Source organism: Gavia stellata, unplaced genomic scaffold, assembly GCF_030936135.1.
Source record: "Gavia stellata isolate bGavSte3 unplaced genomic scaffold, bGavSte3.hap2 HAP2_SCAFFOLD_150, whole genome shotgun sequence".
Lineage (NCBI taxonomy): Eukaryota > Metazoa > Chordata > Aves > Gaviiformes > Gaviidae > Gavia > Gavia stellata.
This window is the reverse complement of record NW_026777245.1, coordinates 101,173-112,589: the sequence shown is the minus strand read 5'-3', so window position 1 is coordinate 112,589 and position 11,417 is coordinate 101,173. Positions and strand designations below refer to the sequence as shown.

The 11,417-nt window shown below is 58.3% G+C and overlaps 2 pseudogenes; both read left to right on the top strand.

Annotated features, from left to right (window-relative positions):
* Positions 1 to 4,389: 4,389 nt before the first annotated feature.
* LOC132321859 (inositol 1,4,5-trisphosphate receptor-interacting protein-like 1) lies at positions 4,390 to 5,843 on the top strand (annotated as a pseudogene).
* A 2,936-nt stretch (positions 5,844 to 8,779) lies between these two features.
* On the top strand, positions 8,780 to 10,233 carry LOC132321856 (inositol 1,4,5-trisphosphate receptor-interacting protein-like 1; annotated as a pseudogene).
* Positions 10,234 to 11,417: the final 1,184 nt, after the last annotated feature.

Genomic DNA, 11,417 nt, shown 5'->3' with positions numbered 1-11,417 from the left:
CCCCAGGGAAAAGAGGGGAGTAGGCGGGACACAGGAAGAAAAGGGAAAACCCCGCGCAGCAGCCCTCTGCCAAGAGCAGCAGCGTTCTCCTCTCAATGGTGTCCCCAGCGCAGCAGACGGTGATGACGATGGTGGCGACAAAGACGAGTTTCGCCCTGCTTTCCCCTCGCACTGGCTGCGGCCGGGAAGGCATTTCACAGGGGCTCAGACATTCTTGCTGGCAGCTCCAGCTGTGCAAGGACCAAGCAAGAGGCACTGCTGATGTGCCTCCGTGTGTTCACTGGAGTCCGGGTGGAGAGTCTACCCGTCCTAGACACTCCCCGGGAGGCTGGTGCTGCAGAACTGAGCACAACGCATATGGAGAAGACACTGCTCAGTTGGCAGTGGGAACTGCTGAACAGACCTTTCCTCCACAGCAAAAGCACACTCTGGGCAGTCTGAGCCGATACAGCTGAAGAGGCTGTTGCAAGGAGGCTTGTGACAGAGACTCCCGCTACCACCTGGACAGCGACCGCCCCCGACTCTTCGAGAGAGTCCATTCTCTCTGGGAGCTTTACTCTGTGCAAAGTTGCCAATAAATGGTGTGTTTGAATAAGCGCTGCGTTTCTGGGTGTCCGTGTATCACTTTGTCGCGGAACGTGGGCATTGGGTGCTGACTGCTGAGCTGCCACAGAGTCAGGCAGCATTTTGCAGAAGAGCTGATGCGGTGGGCTCTGGTTTCACTCATTCTGTAACTGTTCACGCTCCTGCGCTTGCACCATCGGAATAATTTGTCACCCTCCACAGCTGTGCACATTGCCTCTGTGCCACAGGGAGCCTGAAGTGGCTTCCTTGGGAGCCACACGCCAACCAAGCGCTGGGAGCCCAACAGCATTGCCCTCGGGCAACCCCAGTGAGGTGGGTATCACAGTATCGGAGTGGGGAGCCCTTTGCACAGCGGACAAGTGCCTCGACTGCAGAGCAGGCCTCTGGCTGCTCTGGCTCCTCTATGAGCACGGGACTCATTCACCATACCCTCTCGTGACCTGCAAGCTCAGGTTCCCACCACCTTAACGAGGGAGACTTAACACGTGCAGCAAGGTTTAAGAAAGCTTTTCAGATGTCTCCCGTTCAAAGCCTGCACTTGCGCAGTCTATGCCACATTTAGGAGAAGCAGTGGCCTGACGGCAGCTGTGTGGCAGAAGAGGTGCACTCACATCTGTATTCAGGACACCTCCAGTGGAAATCCAACGATGGTATATGGGCGAAGATTTGCAAGATCTTCGACAATTGTCACACCAGAAGTACTGTCCATGACAGAGTGCTAAAGAAGCCCAACGGGTGCCCACTGCCCATCAGCCCAAGGGGCGTGGCTTTTCCAGGCTCTCCAAGGGCCATGCTGTTACAAACCCTGCTCTTGCCCTTTTTTGCCGCAGGCCTAGTCAGGGCCGGCTCATGCTGTCCATCTCTCCTGGCACCGGGCTCTGAGCTGCCGATAACCTCTCCTCCAGCCCCAATGCGAGAGCAAAATGCCAGCTCCTACCAGTAGAACCGCTGAAGGGTGTAGTGAGAGGTGCAGCGAGTTGAAGCCACTGAAGGCGAAGGGCTCTGGAGTGGAGGGTCGCGCCAGGGGCCCCTTCCTAACGCGGCAAAACTGCAAAGGCAAAAGCGCAGGGAGAGAGAGGGTGCCCAACCCCGCCCCTTAACCCCCCACCCCGAGCCGGCAGAGCGAGCTGGTGACAAGCGGCAGCTCTGACTCAGCGTGGGCGGGGACGAGAGCGGCGGTGGCCAAAGCCCCTCACGTGCAAGAGCAGCCCCCATGGCGCGCACGCGACCGGGAGTGCGGTGAATAGGGTGGGCAAACAGGGCGCGGCACGTCAGTTTGAGCGGCAGCTCACACAGGCAGGGTGTGCAGGGAAGGCATGTGGGCAGGGCGCAGGCCTCCCTCCTGGCTCTAGAGGCTTTCTCGACGAGTGGTCATGGCCCTCCCAGAAGAGGCCCAGCTCTGGTCTCCACTCGGCTGAAAGCCATTGCCAGAAGGAATGTGGCGACCCAGACCGAGCTCCCGCTCAGGCACACGGCTGTCCAGGTCTCCGGCTGCCGGGAGTGCCTGAGCCTGTTGCTCGTGCCAGAGGCCGGGGGAGACGACACCTGTGTGCGCTGCGACCAGGTGAACGATGTGCTCAGCCTGGTGGCAGAGCTGAAAGAGGAAGTGGAGAGGCTGAGGAGTATCAGGGAGTGCGAGAGGGAGGTAGACTGGTGGAGCTACGCCCTACCGTCCCTGAGGCAAAGGCAGCTGATGGAGGCTCCACAAGAAGCAGAGGATCCCTTACCCTCTTCCTGCCAGGCAGAAGGAGGGGGCCAAAGAGACAAAGGGGAATGGAAAGAGGTCCCTGCTCGGGGCACCAGGCGAATCCCCTCCCGGCCTCCCTCACCTTCCCAGTTGCCCTTACACAACAGATAGGGGGCTCTGGAACTTGAGGGCCAGGATAATGAGGATGTGGATGAAAGTCCATCCGGGGGGTTGCCTCCGGTGAGCCAGTCTGCCCCACGCATTACGACTACCTGTACTAAGACAAAAAGGAGGGTAATTGTCGTAGGCGATTCCCTTCTGAGGGGAACAGGGGGCCCAATGTGCCGACCGGGCCCGACCCACAGGGAGGTCTGCTGCCTCCCTGGGGCCCGGGTGAGAGAGGTCACTAGGAAACTCCCAGGTCTGGTACGGCCCACTGATCACTGCCTGCTGTTGGTTTGGCAGCGACGAGGTTGCGCAAAGAAGCCTAAAAGTGATTAAAAGGGACGTCAGAGCACTGGGGCGACTGGTTGAAGGATCAGGAGCACAGGTAGTGTTTTCCTCAATCCCTTCAGTGGCAGAGAGGAACACTGAAAGGAACAGGAAAACGCACCTGGTTAACACGTGGCTCAGAGGCTGGTGCCGTCGCTGGAATTTTGGGGTTTTTGACCACGGGGCGGTTTACAGGGCACCGGGCCTGCTGGCAGCAGGTGGAGTTCAACTATCCCCAAGGGGGAAAAGGATTCTCACTTATGAGTTGGCAAGCCTCATTGAGAGGGCTTTAAACTAGATTTGAAGGGGGAAGGGGATAAAACCAGGCTCCCTAGAGATGAGCCTAGGGGTGGCATGCCGATGTTGGGGGCGAAATCGATAGCCCAGCTCAAGTGCGTCTACTCCAATGCACGCAGCATGGGCAGCAGACAGGAGGAGCTGGAAGCCATTGTGCAGCAGGACAGCTATGACATAGTCGCCATCACAGAAACATGGTGGGACGACTCGCATGACTGGAGTGCTGTATGGATGGCTATAAGCTCTTCAGCAGGGATAGGGAAGGAAGCAGAGGCGGTGGGGTGGCTTTTTGTGTTAGGGAGTGTTTTGATTGTAGAGAGCTCAACGATTGTTATGCAGAGCTGAACATGCTGGACATGGAGAAGACGCTGCTCTATCAGCAGGATGAGTTGCCCACTGGGAAATCTCCACCCGCACCCCCTCATCGCCCTTGGGAAATGTCTCTTTGGAAGCAATGTCCTCTCGCAGTGGCACAGCAGGAGCAGAGGTCCTGCCGTGAGCAGGTCCCACCCCACCACCAGGATATACGCCACCACCCACCATCGGTGTCACGAAGGCCCCAAGAGCACACCCATGTCCGCAAACACCAAGGGAGCCGATCCCATCTCACAGGATGGCATCTCAAGGAACAAAGCATCCACCAGTCACGACACCCGATTTTATGTTTGGTAAGGGCTTGGGAGGCTTCTGTCTGCTTTGTAAAGGGAGCCCCTGGGAGGCACGTCCTGCTGGGTGGGTCTGTACTTCGTGGGTGTCGGGGCTTCGGCTGCCTGGGGCAGCTGTGAGTCGCTGAGCCGGGGTAGGGCCAAAGGCTGGGGCTGGCTGGCGGGCGTGCCTGTGATGCGCTCTGGCGCCTGTGACAGCACAGGGCACGAGTCACAGTGGGGGTGGTTATAAGGGGCGCCAGCAGGCAGCGCTGCCCCAGTCCGGCCTGGGCCAGCGGTGAGTGCGCACGCGGGGGGAGGCTGAGCTGGAGGAGGGCGTGGGCAGGAACGCGGAGCCCCAGGGGGGTGGGTTCTCACCACGCTCGTGGGAGCTCCTGCAGCAGGGCGCTGTGCCGCCGCCACCGCCGGGGCTGAGAGCAGGCCTTGCTGCCTCCCAGATGCCTTGCCCCCTCTCCTACCTTCCCCTAGATCCCTGCGACTCCCGTCCCTGTCCCCGCCGCCCCCCGCGCCCCCAGCTCTCTCCCTCCCAGCCCCACTGAACCCCTTCTCTCCCTCCTCCTGCAGGCCATGGCTGTCACAGAATTCTTCGCACTCATTGTGCAAAGCCTCCTCCAGTACCCGCAGATGGTCGGTGATGAGCTGGATGAGGCCACACGCGAGCGCATGCAGCAGCGTGCGGAGCAGCTGAGCCAGGAGATGACTCGGCTGCTGCAGGAACTGGAGCAAAGGAGCCAGGAGCTGAGGAGCCAGGAGCTGAGTAGCCAGGAGCAGAGCGGCTTTGCCTGGGAAGCCCTGCTCTTTGCTGCCTTGCAGCAGTGGCAATTCTGGGCCGTTGCTGGAGTCCTGGTCCTGCTCTTTGGGTTCTGCTGGTGGCTCAGGAAAAAGAGACATGAGCCAGACATCAGCAGTGACGAGGAAAGCTCCAGCAGCGACAGGGAGCCGGTGGAGGCGGAGGAGGAAGAAGATAATGACAGTGATGATGCAAATGACGTGGGAAGGTTTTTGGAGGAGCACATACAGTGGCCAGTTCAGAACATGGCCAAAGAGAGGCAGCTGGCAGAGGAGCTCATGGGCAACTTCATCCTTGCCTTCAACAGCTCTTGTCAAAGAGTTTCTTCCCAGTGCTGCAATCAGCCATTGGGGTGGGCAGCGCCTTTGAATGCTGGAGTCCCCGTGAGAAAGACATTGTCTACCGCCTGCTTGTGCCCCTCAAGCCCCCCCGTGGGCATGCCTTCCACCTGGAGCTGGGCACTGCAGGGGAGATGCTGGCAAGGACCTTCTCCATGGGTGTAGAGCTGGTATGCATCTGCATGAGGGAGTGGCTGGCAGGACAGATGCTGTGCTTTCTCCACCACCCCGAGGAGGAGCTGAGGAGGAATCAGGACCCCAGCCTCCTACGCACCCTCTGCACTGATGAATCCTACCTAGATGGGCAGAAAACTGCCCGCTAGTTCCATCAATTGGTGAAAGCAGCATGGGTGATTTTGCCTCTGTCGTGCCAATGCTGTTTAAAAGTGCTGCCCTCCAGCCGCTCCTGCAAATTCCAGGTGGCAAAAGGCCACACGGAGAGCCTCACCATTGAGATGATGTTTGGGGTGCAGCAAGGTGACTCGGACATCTTCCTGAGCAGCCAGACTACGGAGGCCATCTTCACCCCAAGCACGACATGGCCAGAGAGCTACGCTGTGGCAGAGGTGAAGTTCTTCAGGCATATCGCCAGGCAAGCCCCACATGACAGCTGCCACCTCAAATGCCTGCATATCTGCGCCCGCATCCTGGTGGGCACAGGCTTTTCCACCTATATATTGAAGACAGTTGTGATGCACCTCCTGACCTCCATACCCCTGTCAAGCTGGCGCAGGAGGGATTTCCTGCCGCGGCTGCAGGATATCATGCAGTACCTGCGCTGCTGCCTGGAGGAGAAACGCCTTGATCACTTCTTCTTTGGCAATGAGACCGTGCCCGAGGAGATCACCTTGCCCCCAGCCTTCCAAACGGCCGAGCCACTCAACCTCTTCCAGCACCTGGCACAGGATCCTGCTGCCCACGCTGAGGCACTGCGTGAGTTCGATGAGCTGCAAGATAGGCTCACGAGGCTGCTGTTCTATGGACAATGAAAGAGGTCTTCATGCACAGAGCTATGTTTGCACGGCTCACAGCTGATGGCACACAACCACCTCGTACCCCAGGGAAAAAGAGGGGAGAAGGCTGGACACAGGAAGGAAAGGGAAAACCCCGTGCGCAGCAGCCCTCTGCCAAGAGCAGCAGCGTTCTCCTCTCAATGGTGTCCCCAGCGCAGCAGACGGTGATGACGATGGTGGCGACAAAGACGAGTTTCGCCCTGCTTTCCCCTCGCACTGGCTGCGGCCGGGAGGGCATTTCACAGGGGCTCAGACATTCTTGCTGGCAGCTCCGGCTGTGCAAGGACCAAGCAAGAGGCACTGCTGATGTGCCTCGGTGTGCTCACTGGGGGCCGGGTGGAGAGTCTACCCATCCTAGACGCTCCCCGGGAGGCTGGTGCCGCAGAACCGAGCACGCAGCATATGGAGAAGACACTGCTCAGTTGGCAGTGGGAACTGCTGAACACACCTTTCCTCCAGAGCAAAAGCACACTCTGGGGAGTCTGAGCCGATGCAGCTGAAGAGGCTGTTGCAAGAAGGCTTGTGACAGAGACTCCCGCTACCACCTGGACAGCGACCGCCCCCGCCTCTTCGAGAGAGTCTATTCCCTCTGGGAGCTTTACTCTGTGCCAAGTTGCCAATAAATGGTGTGTTTGAATAAGCGCTGCGTTTCTGGGTGTCTGTGTATCACTTTGTAGGGGCCCGTGCCGACCCAGGGAGAACCCAGGATGCAAAGGACAGAATTACAAGAGCAATTCTTTATTCGTGCGCATGAGGTGTCCTATTCAAATTGGGGCACCCCGAACGAGGTTTTACACGAGGTTCTTATACCTTTCCTGGGCGACCAGGTACAACAGGATTTGACCAATCGCTACTTAACACACGCGTAGTACTATTTTGCAAAGCAGCTATAAATCTGCGGCGTCACCATCCCCCTGCTTCCTTCTTGATCTAAAGGACCCTGAGTTGGTCTTGCTACAGTTACTTATCAATGATGCCAGATACTGGGAGGGTTTCACAGAGGTGTTCCAGGGGCTAGGAAGCAGGCATGATAGTCTGGGATTGGAGAATTCAGAGCACGTGAGTAAGGGACAGGATCCCGGAAAAGTCAAGCAGGCAAAGGTGAGCCACCCACCCGCCCGCATTAGAACCAGTGCCACCAGGAAAGCGCGTAAGCTATTAGCAACTGGAGATTCCTTACTGAGGGGCACTGAAGCGCCTGTTTGCCATCCAGACAATTTGTCTAGAGAAGTTTGCTGCCCACCAGCAGCTCACATTCTTGACGCCACTGAGAGGCTGCCAAGCCTGCTGAATGGTACAGGATATCATCCAGTCCTACTATGCAAAGTAGGGTCAAACAATACTGTGACGAGGCAACTTAGAAGCAGCAAAAGAGGCTGCGTGTCCCTCAGAGCAAGGCCAAAAGGATCAGGAGCACAGGTGGTGTTCTCCTCTATCCCGCCAGGAGGAGGAAGGGGTTCAGGAGGAGCAGACAAACTGAGCACTGAATGCCTGGCTGCGTAGCTGGTACTCAAGGTTTTGGCTTCTCTGATCATGGCTCTACCTTTGAGAAGCCAGGTTTGTTGGGAGCTGATGGCATTCACCTGACCCCATACCCCAGGGAAAAAGAGGGGAGAACGTGGGACACAGAAAGGAAAGGGAAATCCCTGCGCAGCAGCCCTCTGCCGAGAGCGGCACCATCCTCCTCTCAATGGTCTCCCCAGCGCAGCAGCCGGTGAAGACCACAGTGGCTACAAAGATGATTTTCGCCTGCTTTCCCCTCGCACTGCCATGGCCATGGTGGCGATTTCACAAGGGCCGGGAAACTCCCTGGCAGCTCCGTCTGGGCAGGGACCAAGCAAGAGGCTTGTTCACTGGGTTCCGGGTAGAGAATCTGCCTGTCCCAGACACTCCCCAGGGACTTGGTACCGCAGAGCTGAACATGCTGGACATGGAGAAGACGCTGCTCTATCGGCAGAGCGAGTTTCCCCCTGGGAAATCTCCACCCGCACCCCCTCATCGCCCTGGGAAATTTCTCTTTGGAAGCAATGTCCTCTCGCAGTGGCACAGCAGGAGCAGAGGTCCTGCCATGGGCAGGTCCCACCCCACCACCAGGATATACACCACCACCCACCATCGGTGTCACGAAGGCCCCAAGAGCACACCCATGTCCACAAGCACAGAGGTCAGCACCAAGGGAGCCGATCCCATCTCACAGGATGGCATCTCAAGGAACAAGCATCCACGGGTTACGGCACCCGATTTTATGTTTGGTAAGGGCTTGGGAGGCTTCTGTCTGCTTTGTAAAGGGAGCCCCTGGGAGCCACGTCCTGCCGGGTGGGTCTGCACTTTGTGGGTGTCGGGGCTTCGGCTGCCTGGGGCAGCTGTGAGTCGCTGAGCCGGGGTAGGGCCAAAGGCTGGGGCTGGCTGGCGGGCGTGCCTGTGATGCGCTCTGGCGCCTGTGACAGCACAGGGCACGAGTCACAATGGGGGTGGTTATAAGGGGCGCCAGCAGGCAGCGCTGCCCCAGTCCGGCCTGGGCCAGCGGTGAGTGCGCACGCGGGGGGAGGCTGAGCTGGAGGAGGGCGTGGGCAGGAACGCGGAGCCCCAGGGGGGTGGGTTCTCACCACGCTCGTGGGAGCTCCTGCAGCAGGGCGCTGTGCCGCCGCCACCGCCGGGGCTGAGAGCAGGCCTTGCTGCCTCCCAGATGCCTTGCCCCCTCTCCTACCTTCCCCTAGATCCCTGCGACTCCCGTCCCTGTCCCCGCCGCCCCCCGCGCCCCCAGCTCTCTCCCTCCCAGCCCCACTGAACCCCTTCTCTCCCTCCTCCTGCAGGCCATGGCTGTCACAGAATTCTTCGCACTCATTGTGCAAAGCCTCCTCCAGTACCCGCAGATGGTCGGTGATGAGCTGGATGAGGCCACACGCGAGCGCATGCAGCAGCGTGCGGAGCAGCTGAGCCAGGAGATGACTCGGCTGCTGCAGGAACTGGAGCAAAGGAGCCAGGAGCTGAGGAGCCAGGAGCTGAGTAGCCAGGAGCAGAGCGGCTTTGCCTGGGAAGCCCTGCTCTTTGCTGCCTTGCAGCAGTGGCAATTCTGGGCCGTTGCTGGAGTCCTGGTCCTGCTCTTTGGGTTCTGCTGGTGGCTCAGGAAAAAGAGACATGAGCCAGACATCAGCAGCGACGAGGAAAGCTCCAGCAGCGACAGGGAGCCGGTGGAGGCGGAGGAGGAAGAAGATAATGACAGTGATGATGCAAATGACGTGGGAAGGTTTTTGGAGGAGCACATACAGTGGCCAGTTCAGAACATGGCCAAAGAGAGGCAGCTGGCAGAGGAGCTCATGGGCAACTTCATCCTTGCCTTCAACAGCTCTTGTCAAAGAGTTTCTTCCCAGTGCTGCAATCAGCCATTGGGGTGGGCAGCGCCTTTGAATGCTGGAGTCCCCGTGAGAAAGACATTGTCTACCGCCTGCTTGTGCCCCTCAAGCCCCCCCGTGGGCATGCCTTCCACCTGGAGCTGGGCACTGCAGGGGAGATGCTGGCAAGGACCTTCTCCATGGGTGTAGAGCTGGTATGCATCTGCATGAGGGAGTGGCTGGCAGGACAGATGCTGTGCTTTCTCCACCACCCCGAGGAGGAGCTGAGGAGGAATCAGGACCCCAGCCTCCTACGCACCCTCTGCACTGATGAATCCTACCTAGATGGGCAGAAAACTGCCCGCTAGTTCCATCAATTGGTGAAAGCAGCATGGGTGATTTTGCCTCTGTCGTGCCAATGCTGTTTAAAAGTGCTGCCCTCCAGCCGCTCCTGCAAATTCCAGGTGGCAAAAGCCCACACGGAGAGCCTCACCATTGAGATGATGTTTGGGGTGCAGCAAGGTGACTCGGACATCTTCCTGAGCAGCCAGACTACGGAGGCCATCTTCACCCCAAGCACGACATGGCCAGAGAGCTACGCTGTGGCAGAGGTGAAGTTCTTCAGGCATATCGCCAGGCAAGCCCCACATGACAGCTGCCACCTCAAATGCCTGCATATCTGCGCCCGCATCCTGGTGGGCACAGGCTTTTCCACCTATATATTGAAGACAGTTGTGATGCACCTCCTGACCTCCATACCCCTGTCAAGCTGGCGCAGGAGGGATTTCCTGCCGCGGCTGCAGGATATCATGCAGTACCTGCGCTGCTGCCTGGAGGAGAAACGCCTTGATCACTTCTTCTTTGGCAATGAGACCGTGCCCGAGGAGATCACCTTGCCCCCAGCCTTCCAAACGGCCGAGCCACTCAACCTCTTCCAGCACCTGGCACAGGATCCTGCTGCCCACGCTGAGGCACTGCGTGAGTTCGATGAGCTGCAAGATAGGCTCACGAGGCTGCTGTTCTATGGACAATGAAAGAGGTCTTCATGCACAGAGCTATGTTTGCACGGCTCACAGCTGATGGCACACAACCACCTCGTACCCCAGGGAAAAAGAGGGGAGAAGGCTGGACACAGGAAGGAAAGGGAAAACCCCGTGCGCAGCAGCCCTCTGCCAAGAGCAGCAGCGTTCTCCTCTCAATGGTGTCCCCAGCGCAGCAGACGGTGATGACGATGGTGGCGACAAAGACGAGTTTCGCCCTGCTTTCCCCTCGCACTGGCTGCGGCCGGGAGGGCATTTCACAGGGGCTCAGACATTCTTGCTGGCAGCTCCGGCTGTGCAAGGACCAAGCAAGAGGCACTGCTGATGTGCCTCGGTGTGCTCACTGGGGGCCGGGTGGAGAGTCTACCCATCCTAGACGCTCCCCGGGAGGCTGGTGCCGCAGAACCGAGCACGCAGCATATGGAGAAGACACTGCTCAGTTGGCAGTGGGAACTGCTGAACACACCTTTCCTCCAGAGCAAAAGCACACTCTGGGGAGTCTGAGCCGATGCAGCTGAAGAGGCTGTTGCAAGAAGGCTTGTGACAGAGACTCCCGCTACCACCTGGACAGCGACCGCCCCCGCCTCTTCGAGAGAGTCTATTCCCTCTGGGAGCTTTACTCTGTGCCAAGTTGCCAATAAATGGTGTGTTTGAATAAGCGCTGCGTTTCTGGGTGTCTGTGTATCACTTTGTAGGGGCCCGTGCCGACCCAGGGAGAACCCAGGATGCAAAGGACAGAATTACAAGAGCAATTCTTTATTCGTGCGCATGAGGTGTCCTATTCAAATTGGGGCACCCCGAACGAGGTTTTACACGAGGTTCTTATACCTTTCCTGGGCGACCAGGTACAACAGGATTTGACCAATCGCTACTTAACACACGCGTAGTACTATTTTGCAAAGCAGCTATAAATCTGCGGCGTCACCATCCCCCTGCTTCCTTCTTGATCTAAAGGACCCTGAGTTGGTCTTGCTACAGTTACTTATCAATGATGCCAGATACTGGGAGGGTTTCACAGAGGTGTTCCAGGGGCTAGGAAGCAGGCATGATAGTCTGGGATTGGAGAATTCAGAGCACGTGAGTAAGGGACAGGATCCCGGAAAAGTCAAGCAGGCAAAGGTGAGCCACCCACCCGCCCGCATTAGAACCAGTGCCACCAGGAAAGCGCGTAAGCTATT